Source organism: Lontra canadensis, unplaced genomic scaffold (genome assembly GCF_010015895.1).
Source record: "Lontra canadensis isolate GAN:19392208 unplaced genomic scaffold, GSC_riverotter_1.0 scaffold3, whole genome shotgun sequence".
Lineage (NCBI taxonomy): Eukaryota > Metazoa > Chordata > Mammalia > Carnivora > Mustelidae > Lontra > Lontra canadensis.
In genome coordinates, this window is record NW_022630997.1 from 9,542,063 (window position 1) to 9,555,573 (window position 13,511).

Genomic DNA, 13,511 nt, shown 5'->3' on the forward strand with positions numbered 1-13,511 from the left:
ACACTTAAGTACTATACAGCTATTAAGAAGAATGGGGTAGATACACAACAGTGTGCATAGTATAATTTAATTTGGTTAAAAAAAAAAAAAGGTGCACTCACTCATAGATATTTTTTTGAAAAACAGAGAAGAAACTGCCCCCTAGGGATTGAGGCTCAGGGATTAGGATTGGAAAGGGACATTTTGTCATACGTCTTGTATACTGGAATAAACAGAGGATTTGAAGGCAGCTATATAGAGCTTGGTGAAAAAAATTCACTCCTCTTTCTTTATATAATTATTAAAAGAAAAAATCAGTTTGTTTATTTGTTTGTTTACTTATTTTAGAGAGGGGTGGGAGAGGGAGAGAGAATTCTTTAGCAGGCTCCACGCCCAGCATGCGAGCCTGACATGAGGCTCGATCTCACAACCTTGAGATCAAGATCTGAGCTGAAATCAAGAGTCAGACACTTAAGGGAGCAAGCCACCCAGGCGCCTCAGATTTTTTAGTGATTTTTTTTAAAAAATAAGAGTATTACTGGAGGTAGTTTAACTACTGACATTCTACAAAGTTCCAAATAAAATCTATTTAGAAAATTTCTTGATTTCAGTATTTAACAACAAAGTGGTTGGCAAGTTTTTCTCTGGAGCAACTATAAAAACATCTAAGAGTAAGTGTATTCTCCTAGAGTTCAAAGAAGACAGCAGAGATCATCTAGCTCAGGAGACTGAAACCAACATTTTAAAAATGAAAAAGAACCAAAAACAGAGTATTTTCTGTGCCATAAGGGAAACTTATTTCAGAAATTAAGTAGCATGTATGTGGTTTATATATTGGGTAGGGATGCAAAACACAACTTGAAAATTTATTTTCTTGTTGAGGTGATGATTAGTGAATTCTTTTCAGAACAGAATCAAGGAGTAAACTTCTAAAATTTCTGATATACACAGTTTATTTAAAGTAAAGCTTTAGCTTTCATGTCCTTTAAAAGAATGATTCTGGGTTAACATCTAAACATTTTTTTCCCCTCAATTTCAATACATCCCCTTTAGCATTTTTGGAATAGGCATGTGTCTTTACAAAGAGAATTAGGGTATTCTCAGCTGGAAAAGATCTTAGACAGCTAACCCAAATTTCCAAGTTTACATGTAAAGAAACCAGTGTCCAACGTAATAGCCTTGATTCCTGGGCTAGTGCTTTTATCTGATAGCACTAAGCATCCACTTTATTCTTACATCCTTGTGATGTTAGAAAACAGCTAAACACAATTACTACCAAGTTTCAAAGAGGAAGCTAAACAAGGAAATGCTCACAAGTCCAAGTCCAAGAAGGATGACACAATGTCACTCCTGCAAGCTTCACGAAAATCTGCCATTTTCAACTCAGCTTTGATTTCAACTGAAGTGGCTCAACATACTTGTACTGAATGGGTGTGTCTGTTCCACAAGGGTACACCATGAACATGCACAAGAGGAAGACAATAGTTCAGAAGAGATCACAGAGCACAGCCTCTCTCTCAACATGTCTACTCTGGTCAGTGCATAACTAAACACTTCACATGCATTTAAAACACAGTTATTAAAAAAAAACCAGTATGTGAGGGGGGAAAAAGTCAGATCCATTTGCAAAGAAAAAATTGCTGAATGTGGACCTCACTGAATAACGCAATTCTCCCACAGTTCAACTTACCACTCACGTCACAAACTCTGGAGGAACACAGAGCACAGACAAGGCATGGAACAGAACTTTGGGCTGCAGCCTTCCCCAACTCTTCTGACAAATACCCAACTGCAGCAGGACAAAGCATCATTATAACAGAAATAAAGGCTCTTTAGATGCTGCCTTTTTTTATTTCAATGAACCCACTCTTACACACAAAGTTCATGCTACGATGTCTCGAAATACAGTATTGCCAGATTATGCTGTTAATGGGTCCAATAAATTCAGTGCAAAACACTACTTCAAGCATTTTTATGTTAAGTAATTAGCACATTTGGGAAACTACCAGTATTTTCCTTAGTTTAAATAGTCATTGTCATCCCCCAAACAATTAAAAACAACAGTCCAGTAAACTGTTTAAGGAACAAAAACAAAAAAGCAAACAAGTGAACTAACAGGAAAAAATTTAGTTGAGTGATAAAGCTACAGGCTCCTTCCCAAGAAGAACACTGCACATTATTAGCAGCTAGCACAAAACTAGCCATCTATCTTATCTATGTTTCCCTCTAAGCTGTGTGTTATCAGTTTTACAATAGACAATCCATTACTTACAAAAAAAATTGAAGTTGCTGTAATTTCTTAAGCTGGTTTTTGTGTGGCAATTCTGATGCAATGCTGCCCTAAAAATGAACTTTGTTTTAAACAGTGAGATATCCACACTCGGTGCGGTTAGAGCAAGGGTGGAGCCCACTCTGGGGGAAACAACACACCCAAAGCAGACTTCAGTGACAGCGAACTGCCCGTTAATACTGCCACAACAATTTTCAGGGCCTCAGAGTCAAAACTAATCGGTTAATCCTCCTCAAAGAAATGGGGGGGGGGGAGGGAAGTTCATGTTTGAAGATCTGCTTTCCTGCTGTGAAATAAAATATGGGCTCATTTCTTTTTTGTGAAGAAAGTAAAGATAAAATACAAGGTAGATCACCCAGCTCAACCAGCAGAATGTGAGGTGGAAGTGCACTACTAGAAAGGAAGTCCAGCCATGCCAACTTCTAAGTTTAGCAACAACAGCTTCTGCCTATCTCAAGTTGTTGGCAATACTGCTCACTCTAGAACTTTACTTTTGGACTATGTGGCCAAAACAGGGGATCCAATCATGAACATAAGCATTACCTACCCTTCTCTATCAATACTTTAGTTCTTCGGGTAATGCAGAAACAATAAAAACATTCTCTTATCAACTAACTAGAGCAAGAGTTGCCTTAAAAAAAAAAAAAGAATTTGATAAATTTGTTTTAGGTAGAATATTAAAACACATAAAAGGGAGAATTATTTTGGTGGAAATCACTAATATGCATACCAGACTTTAAAAAATTTTATAGGCATTTGTTTTTTCAAATAGTTTCATAGAGTTTTGGTTTTTAATTTTTTTCTGATTTATTTCCAAATAAGATATTCTGTAAGATGCATCCATACTGCCTAAAAAACTTGGTGTCTAAAATAATTTATCAGTTACTGAAACTGTTACCAAACATCGGGTAATTGTTCAAAGTGATTTTAATCAATACTACTTCCTGTATATGCATATTCAGACACACAACCAATAGTTTGAACTATAACTCATGGAATAAAAAATAGCTTATTTTCAGTAAAATATCCATGCATATAAAAAATAAGCTATATAATCATTTACATTGAATTCAGAACAAAGAAAAGGCTTTGGAAAAGACCAGAAAAATATTATTTTTAATGATACATGCTGTCACATTACCCTGTGCGCCAACTGCTACTTCCTCACATTGGAACAATAAATCAGTCTGCATACTGAACATTTTGTTTTCCTCCTTTGCCCCCACCACCGCACAATATTTTCAGAGGTAACCTATAACAACTTCTTCCAGGATAGCCTCCTGGAAGGGGGTGCCTGCTGATCTAGCCTTTTGTTGCATATGAGGTCGCCTTACCATAAACTAAACTAACCCATTCTGTTTATTTTCAACCATATATGTAATTATGCATTGCCTGCCATCCCTTGCTCTTCTCTATCTCACCCCCAAACTGAACTCAAAGGTAGCAGTCAGATATATTTGAAGAATCCCATTTTGATACTTTTTGGATTTGCACTGCTGGAAATGTCTGTTTTCAAGTCAAACTTCACTTTCACAGCTGCAAAGGAAATGACAAGAGAAGAAAAACACAGCCAATATATATCAGCAATTAATTCCATCCACAACTGCCCAGCTGTTTGTGCATGGAAGAATCAGTCTGTTTCCTTTTGGGGCTTTCACCACTGAAAATTGATACTGCACATTCAGAGACACAAGCTGTTTGTAACATGTCAGGAATGTGCACAAGATCACACAGAGTTGAAAAGACAAAATGAAATCCAGATCTAGTTTTCTTGGGACCTGCCAGTATTATTTCATAGCTAAAAAAAAAAAAAAGTCATAAAAACACCTCAATCAGAGAGCAAAATAGATGAAAAAACATCTTCCTTATGACTATTAGCCTTCCAATCAAGGGAAAATCTGCCAATGATATCAGATTTAGTATCAAGAATAGATACTCTGACTTATTGGCATAGACAAGGTGTGACATTCTTAGGAATCCACATGCCCCCAGTATGTTAAATTCAGCCAATACTTTTTGGACTACAGTTGCTTGTCCAATGTGTAGTGAGTCCCTTTTAAAAAAAATCCTGATGAACGTGAAAGTTGTTGAGAACCAATGGTTTCACCACAGTGACGTGGAAAAGCAAGCTTTTCTTGGTCAGTTCAGGCATTATTTGGCACTCAGGTATACCAGCCTGTTACAGGGATTCATGTAAATTTACCGATCCACTCTTCTAGGGTAACTCTCAAGCAATTAAATTTCTCCTTCCCTTTCCGTACCTGTTTTGTGGATTTTAAATACAAACACTGTCTATTGAATGACAGAGGCTTAACAATTAACTAAAGTACGGGCTCCCGCACAACTCAAAATGTGTCCTGATCTCCCTCCCTCTACCCTTCAACTCCAATTGTATTTCAAGTATTTGTTTCATTTAAATGCCATTTTGTTATATTTTCAAACATACAGTATTGTAAAACAATGTGTGTTTTCAGTATGTAAAGTGACTTGTAACAAACAGTTATTAAAGTTAGAAAAGAGAAAGAGGACATTTTTAAAAGGAAATAATTCAAAACATATTTTACCTATGTTACTGGTTTTTTGTATGAAATTAGGTATCCCCATGATTGAACTCATTGTTCTAAGAGCTCTCCCCTCCACTTTTGCTGCACAAGAGTTCACGTACTCTTCATACCCATACATTTTCAAGAACTTGGATGAGACACTCATCTGGGGCACCACCAGGTGCTGAGGCTTAAGCAATGAAGAGAAGATAAGCACTCCGCTTCAAATAGGAGAGGGACATGCCTGCCCTGAGCTTCAGAATGAAGATGCTCTCAAGTGCCAGAACTCAAACCAGCACAATGAGAAGTTGTCTCCAACTAAAGTGCTGGGAAAGCACGAAATGTCATTTGTTAAAGAATAAAGAAACACAAGGCAACTCAAACTTGTGGTTGACTGAAAATAAAGCACAAAACCAAAAAAAAGGGGTTTTCCTTTAACAAACATCCTCAGATTAAGAATATTTCTAGTGTGGGAGAGGAAGGGAAAGAAAAATTTAATCTTTGGCAGCGGTGACATTAAATTCTAGAAATATGGGGCACCTGGGTGGCTCAGTGGGTTAAAGCCTTTGCCTTTGGCTCGGGTCATGATCCCAGGGTTCTGGGATAGAGCCCTGAGTCGGGCTCTCTGCTCGGCGGGGAGCCTGTTTCCTCCTCTCTCTCTCTCTGCCTGCCTCTCTGCCTACTTGTGATCTCTGTCAAATAAATAAAATCTTAAAAAAAAAATTCTAGGAATATGCTATAACTATCAGTGACTCAGAGAACCAAGGAGATGAGCTTTGCTTGGCAAGCTTCAGCTCTGTGGGACATTAAGACTAACGTGAAATGTCTATGGGAAGGAACCTCCCCATCTATCTACAGGATCAGCAAAGGAAAGAAAAGGTCTCTCTGAGCTGTTTAAATCAGGTTAAATTCATGGTAGTCCAACTAGAGCCTGGGGTGGTGTAAAAAAAGACTCTTCAAGTGAGGAGGGGACTACTGATACGAAATTGTTGACTCATTTTAAGATTTTATTTACGCATTGGACAGAGAGAGAGAGATCACAAGGAGGCAGAGAGCCAGGGGCAGGGGGCCGGGGGTGGGGGGGAGGAAGCAGGCTCCCTGCTGAGCAGAGAGCCCAATGTGGGGCTCGATCCCAGGACCCCAAGATAATGACCCAAGCCGAAGGCAGAGGTTTAACCCACTGAGCCATGCAGGCACCCCTGTTGACTCATTTTAAAAGTGATTTCTCCATTCTGAGAGTATTTTAATATTTTATGTAATTTTACTTAGATTTTCAAATTTACAGCAAATTTGAAAGTATTTGAGTAAGCACTACACAAGCCTGTCTAGATTTTACCATTAACACTCTACTATACTTATTTTATCACATACCTCATCTACCCATTTCTCTATCCATTCATTAATCTATGTTATTTTTGGTATATTTTGAAGTGACAGATATCCATATACATTCCCCAATACTTCAGCATGCATATCATTACCCAGAGTTCAATATTTGCTTATGGCTTTTTTCTTTTGATACAAAATTTATATACAAAGAAATGGAGAAATGTAAGTTTATACTTGTACAAACTCCTATCAAAATACAGAACATTTTCTTCACCACAGAAAGTTCCCTCATGCCTCTCCCCAGACAATCCCTTCTTTCATTTCTTCAGAGGCAATCATTACTTTGATTTTAAAGTGATTTTAGGGGGCGCCTGGGTGGCTCAGTGGATTAAAGCCTCTGCCTTCGGCTCAGGTCATGATCCCAGGATCCTGGGATCGAGCCCCGCGTCGGGCTCTCTGCTCGGCGGGAAGCCTGCTTCCTCCTCTCTGCCTGCCTCTCTGACTACTTGTGATCTCTCTCTCTGTCAAATAAATAAATAAAATCTTTAAAAAAAATAAAATAAATAAAGTGATTTTAGGGGCGCTTGGGTGGCTCAGTCAATTAAGCATCCAAATTTTGATTTCAGCTTAGGTCATGATATCAAGCCCTTACAACAGGTTCTCTGATCAGCGATCAGCAGGGAGCCTGCTTGAGACGCTCTCACTCCCCGTCCCTCTGCAGTCCCCCTCCCCCCCATATGCTCTCTTTCTAAAATAAATGTTTTTTTTAAAAAGTTGATTTTAAACAACTCTAAATAGTCATGCCTTTGCAACCTCTGCGTTACAACATTCCCCACTATGTCATATAACTTGGTTGTATAAAGTGATTAGACATGAATGAAAGAGATGGAAAGAGGCTAAGAAGAAATTATAAAGTTAAAAGGAAGTGTAGACTCATCTGCTCCAATTACTCCACTTCTTAGGTGAAGGAAGCAAAACTTGAGAAGTTTTGGCTGCCTGTACCATTCAGCCAGCTGGTCAGTGATTTAGTGGTTGGGGCCAGTCTAAGGTTCTTAGGCAGCAGCTCTACACTTGGCTTTAGGATGAGCAGAACAGAAGCTTGGGAGAGAAGGTGGCTCAGAGAAAGAGCTCTGTCACTTACGGGCTATACATCTTAAGAAAGTTCCTTGGTTTTGGTTTTTTATACTCCTTTGAGTCTTAGTTTTGTCTTATATAAAACAAGGAAAATCTTAATTCATAAAAGTTCTACGGCTTAAAAGAGATAACCTTTGTAAAGTGCCTGGCTTGTAGTAAGTGATCAAAAGAAGGAAACACAAGAAGTGGGAGCAAAATCAACAGTTCTGGGCATAGTTCAAGCATATGCCCATTCACATACTGCTTTGAAGCTTTTGTGCTTCAAAACTATGTTTGCTCTCATTTCACATACTCAAAATAAAAATAGCAAATAAAGCATAACTCTTTATTCACTACAGAGGCAAGCAATCTTTCATGTCCAGGAAAAAAAAAAAGTCTATTTGTTTTCTCTTTGCTTTTTTACTATGACAGAATTAGAGTGGTGGGGGAGGGAAACATAGACTTTTAACTTTGTGGTGACTACTTACACCAAATACACTTATATCTCTACCAGTCTTTGTATAAAGAGCTCCCTTTGCCTAGCGTGATCTTCCTTTTAACCACCAAGTGAGAATTCAAGGCCAAGTTAAAATCTAACCTACTTTCCTAATCTACTCAGAACAAAATTAAAGCTTCTTCATCCTGTGTTTCCATTATGCTTTAAATAACAGCATTACAGAATTCAGACCAGATGGCTGCTTCCATTAGTTTCCCTTATTTAAATGGGAGCATCTTTGTATTCCAATGCCTAGCACATGGAAACTGTCCGTTAAGTGCTGCTGATGGATATGCCTGGATGATGGGCACTCAGTTATGATCAAAGTAGCAACAACAACAACAACAACAACAACAACAAACCCCACTAAGTCTAAACACTCACCAAAAAGGAAAGCAAAGTGCCAGAAAAGTGGGGGGCAGGGAAAGGATCACAGGGCATGAAATTAAAGAGATCAAAAGTTGGGGTGCCTGGCTGTCTGCCTTCAGCTCAGGTCATGATCCCACGGTTCCGGGATAGAGCTCTGCGTTGGGCTCCCTGCTCATCAGGAAGCCTGCTTCTCCCTCTCCCTCTCCCACTCCCCCTGCTGCTTTTGTCCCTGCTCTTAATGTGTCTCTCTTTCTCTCCCTCTGTCAAATAAAAAATAAATATGAATTTTGGAACACTGAAAAAAAGTAAAATAAAATTTAAAATAAATAAGTAAGTCTAAAAAAATAAAGAGATTAAAAGTCAACTATGGCAAATTCTTGTGTTCTTGGAGAAGTAACTCCTGCCAAGCAGTTAGAGTGCCACTGGAATAATTCAAACCACTATGTGCTTTAAATACCTATCCTGTGTACCACCCACAACAACTCCATCAGGCAGTACTATAAGGTTCCTTTTATAGATGAGAAAACGGAGGCTCCAAGAGGTTAAGCATGTAAGGTCACACAACTCCTGGCAATGGAGATAAAGTAGAGAAGTGATTTTTCATTATACGTGATTTTCATAATAGGCCAATTTTACAAAGGTGTATGCAGGCTCTGGGTTTAAGAGAACCCAGATAGGGGAGGGACAACCAAATAGCACAAGAGATTCAGCTGAGGGAGCAAAACTCAAGGGGAGAAAAAAGGCCTGGGAAAGAAAAACAAAAACAAAAACACAAACACCAAAGCTGAAACAATTAAGAGGAGTGTGAGTTCTATGTAGGACTCAACTCCATGGAACAGTCTGCCATCCTAGAGTTATGAAACCTAAGTCAGAGATGGCCCTAGAACTGCAGCAGTGCTAAATCATAGTTCTTATTCTTACGGCTTCCCCCCCAAACCAACTGTCCTCAGAAGTAATAAATACAACATGGGTGACTCCTTGATAAAAATGCCAACCATGGTGTTCATGCTTCAGAAGATAATGAGAGCCCTGCCAAGTTGGGGAAATTCAACTCTTGTCTGCAGGCATCTGGCTATATTCTGTAATTTCCCATTTAGGAAAATCCTGGTTTTGCTTCCCTTGCAAAGATGGATTTGTGAAGGAAGGTCTCCATGTTGAAGTTCAAAGCCTCAAGTGTCACAGCCTTCTGGCTTATCTCCAACCTAGCATGCATTACATCGACTCACAATTTTCTGTTTGCTGGTATAGCTCTCACACGTGCTGCTGAGCAACTGGTAGGCAGGGCCCCTCAGCACCTAGCATAGGGTAAGTTCAAAAAATATTATGGATGGTAAATGAATAACATCCTTTGCCTATTTAATATCTGATAGATAATTATTTGTTAAAAGAGGTAATCCAACATTTAAAGATGAAGCAGTTACAGAAAAGGAAAGGCTGGAAATAAGTGAAATATGATTAATGTTCAAAATAAGGTTTTTTGCTGGATAAAAAAAATGTATGCAACATAACCTACAAAGATTGGCAAGTTAAGCCTAATAAAGCTGACGCAGAAATTCAGTAAATCGGTCTAAAGTTTGGACAGGATCCCCATTTAAAACAAAAATTAACCAAAGTAGTGAGCTTGTATTGTATCTGAAAGTTGCCAAACTTGAAGTGAAAAAACAGCACGTGGCTTTGACTCTCCCCTGGCACAATACTACCAAAAACAATGCATTTTATTAACCACCTCTTAGAGGAATACAAAGGCTACACGGGGGAAAAAGAAACATTAAAAAGTGAAGAATAAATATTTATGTGCTATTAAAAAACACATGGGGAAAAGTCTAAAAAAAAAAGGAACAGAAAAACAAGTAAATGTAAATATATTATGGTCACATGACATAGACATTCATGACACACACAATTTTTTTTAAGATTTAATTAATTTACTTATTTACTGAGAGAGAGTGAGTGAGCATGCATGCGCAGAGGGAGGGGCACAGGGACAGAATCTCAAGACTCTGCACTGAGCACAGAGCCTAATGCGGGGCTCAATTTCATGACCCCAAGATCATGACCCAAGCTGAAATCAAGGGTTGGATATTTAACCAAATAAGCCATCCAGGTGCCTCTGCAATTTGTTAAAAATACTACTGTTGCTTTAATTTGCTCCATCCAAGGATGTGGGGGACCAATGTAGGGATTTTTTTAATTGCTTTTTCTAAATATGAGAAAAATCTCTTTAGTTGAAAAACTGTTTCATATTTCAAATAATTTACCCGATTTAAAAGAGCCTTCTTTCTTACTCTTTGGAAATTTAAGTATTCTCATCCAAAAAAATTTCTTCAAGTACTTAGCTTCACTGCTCTAAGATAGGCAGGTGGCCAAGCTGACAAATCACATGATGTAAAGGACTAACGATCTCCTCTCAGATCAAGCTCTGCAACACATGCTCCCTATTCATTACCAGAACACCTCCTATCCTATAAAACAAAGTTCCAAATCTCCCAAATACTACCATAAAACAGGGAAGGAGACCGGTTTAGAAATATTCTCCTCCAGTTCCACCTGCCCTTTGTGAAAGTACCTGTGGATAGTTGGTAGATCTGTCACCGTTCCATTCCCTTAGGCAAATTGGTAGTTTGATAGGAGGTTTAATCAAAACAAAAACAAGGGACTCCTGGGTGGCCCAGTCAGCTGGGCATCTTCCTTTGGCTCAAGTCAAGATCTTGGGTTCCTGGGACTGAGCCCTGTCGGGCTCCCTGCTCGGCAGAGAGTCTGCTTTCTCCCTCTCCCTCTGCCCCTCTACCTGCTTGTGCTCTCTCTTGCTCTCAAATAAATAAATAAAATCTTTAAACAAACAAACAAACAAACAAACACAAAACTGGCCTACTTTCTGCTTCCTACTTTCTGCCCCCAAGTACTATTACTCTAGTTGGAGAATATCAACTTGTTCTGTGCCAAATTTATGATTTTAGATTTTAAAAACTTACCTTTAAATGTGAAGTTGGTTAAGTCAATTCATCAATAAATCTTTCCACTTCTGGTTAAATTCATTTATTCTTTTAACAATAATTCATTCAACACCTACCATGTGCTATAAGCTGAGGACATAATATAGTGGAGAATGCAAGAAATGAATGAAACATCATCCCTGATCCTAGAACACTAGCAACTTGTGGACCAGGGAAGGAAAAAGGGAGAGATAGCTTTTTAAGCAATTATATTAGCCCACTGTGTTAGTGTGCTATAATAGACATATTATGGACTTGGAGGAAAGAGCCAATTTGAAAGGTTCCTAGGAAGTTACATGGGAGCTTGGTCTTTAATGGTTTTGGTGGGGGGGATGATGTACAACTCTGGCAGCAAGATATGAAAAGACAATATGCTTCTTAAACTTGTATTTTAACACGTGGCTTTACTTATTTTTAAAACATGTGTCTTTTTTTTTTTTAAGATTTGATTTATTTATTTGACAGAGATCACAAGTAGGCAGAGAGGCAGGCAGAGAGAGAGAGAGGAGGAGGAAGCAGGCTCCCTGCAGAGCAGAGAGCCCGATGTGGGGCTCGATCCCAGGACCCTGGGATCATGACCTGAGCTGAAGGCAGAGGCTTTAACCCACTGAGCCACCCAGGCGCCCATGGCTTTATTTTTTAAATTTATTTTTAGAGAGAGAGTAAGAGAGTGAGTAGGAAGGTCCGAAGGAGGAGAGAGAGAATCTTAAGTAGGCTCCATGCCCAACATGGAGCCCAACACATGGCTTTATCTCATGACCCTGAGATCATGACCTGAGCTGAAATGGAGGGTTTGGATGCTTAACCCACTGAACTACTCAGGGATTCCAACAAATGGCTCTACTTTAAACAAAAGTATCACAAATGGCAACTAATATACAAGGGAAATAAAAACTGTCACTAATTAACAACCTACAGTGGTTTGTATAATTTAAACTACAGGAACCCTACAATCTACTAGCAAGCCATACAGTTTTGTGTCATGAGCTTTTGCTTTCATCCTAATCTTCTGACTTGTACACTAAGAAAAGAATATCAAAAGCCATTTATATCTTTTCTTGCAATAATGTTTCTTCTTATACTGCACTAACCATGATTTAGAAATAATTAAGACCAATTATTTTGAAGCCAGTCTAACTGTGATCTGCCACCACATCCTCATGGAAAAAGGAATAAGAATGTTATAGGTTAATACCAAAGTCAGTATACAAAGATACAGTCAACCTCAGACAGGTATACCATTACTCTATGGGCTCGAATCCTTAAAGGTATCAAGTACAAGGACAGTAGATTTATTCGGAGGGCTGGGAAGAAAAAAGAGAAACACAACTAATCACAAGCACTGTGTTTGTAAGTCGCCTCAATTTTCAAGTTCAAGGCTCAGAAAGATGTTGATACATATGAGAAAGGTTACTTTTGTGGGCTAATCTGACAAAAATAAAAGGAACGCCACATTAAATTTCTAAGAACAGATCACCCATTTTGATCAGATTACTATCAATGGGAAAATGACTTAAGGTTAACATTTAAGACAGGTTTCCACATGAAAGTACACATAAAGAACAAATCTTCCTTTTTTATGAATAATATGAGGATCATTAGTTACAGCACACACTATGTGACAACCTAAGTGAAAAATACCTAAAACGGAGAAATCAAGGTAGGATTATTTATATTATGTGAATTCTTTAAAGATTGCCTGGTTCTTTTAGATAGTAATCTTCCCTGTGTTTAACACATTATACTGGGATGCAAGAGCCATGTGTACTTTATATTCATGAATTCACACCCATAATACTAAGCTCTGACAAAGAAGAAAAAAAAAAAAAACCTATTGCAAAATGTTCAGACTGAGAGGTTTGATCCTGCAGTAGGAGCTTCTCAGTGAAACACATACCTTTCGACAGTGTATAAATAACTCTCTCAGACTATTTAGAGAAAAGGAACACAACAACAACAAAACCTCATGAGAACTGCTCCTGAGCCTTTGAGAAGGGAGGTGACTAGAGCAGTACAAAAACTGGGTGGAGGAGGGCAAAGGCGGAGCTAAGAAAGCAGATGAAGAGACATCCTGAAGGGGCGAAGAGTGACAAGAGATGAGGATCAAGTAACTATGGCAGCAGCATGAGGCCTGACACGCCCACAGGGAGCTACGTGGCTTACTTCAAGGGGGTGGAACACTGAACAAGTGAACAACTTTGATTTTGTTTAACTGAAAGGCTGCTGTGCAATCATACGAATGGGAAAAAGAAAAAGGAGGGTTTTTCCAATATAGAAAGTTAGAATGTAATAAATGGCTACCACTTGAAAAAATACGAAACAAAAGAGAATACCTTATATGAAAGTGAAAAATCGAGAACTGTGAGGAAAGCAATATAAAGTCTATGTAACCCCAGAGC

At 38.6% G+C, this 13,511-nt stretch overlaps 1 protein-coding gene across 3 annotated transcripts in view; it reads right to left on the reverse strand.

The window, feature by feature from the left end:
* Positions 1 to 13,511, reverse strand: part of ADD3 (adducin 3) — a 121,347-nt gene that overhangs the window by 48,475 nt on the left and 59,361 nt on the right. For 2 of the 3 annotated variants that reach the window (XM_032880465.1, XM_032880446.1), the window contains exon 1: positions 2,252 to 2,351. The exons of the other annotated variant lie outside the window; for it this stretch is intronic. The gene's annotated coding sequence lies outside the window, so the exon portion shown is untranslated. Of the gene's footprint in view, positions 1 to 2,251; positions 2,352 to 13,511 lie in introns of those variants that run through there. 3 annotated transcript variants of the gene reach the window in all.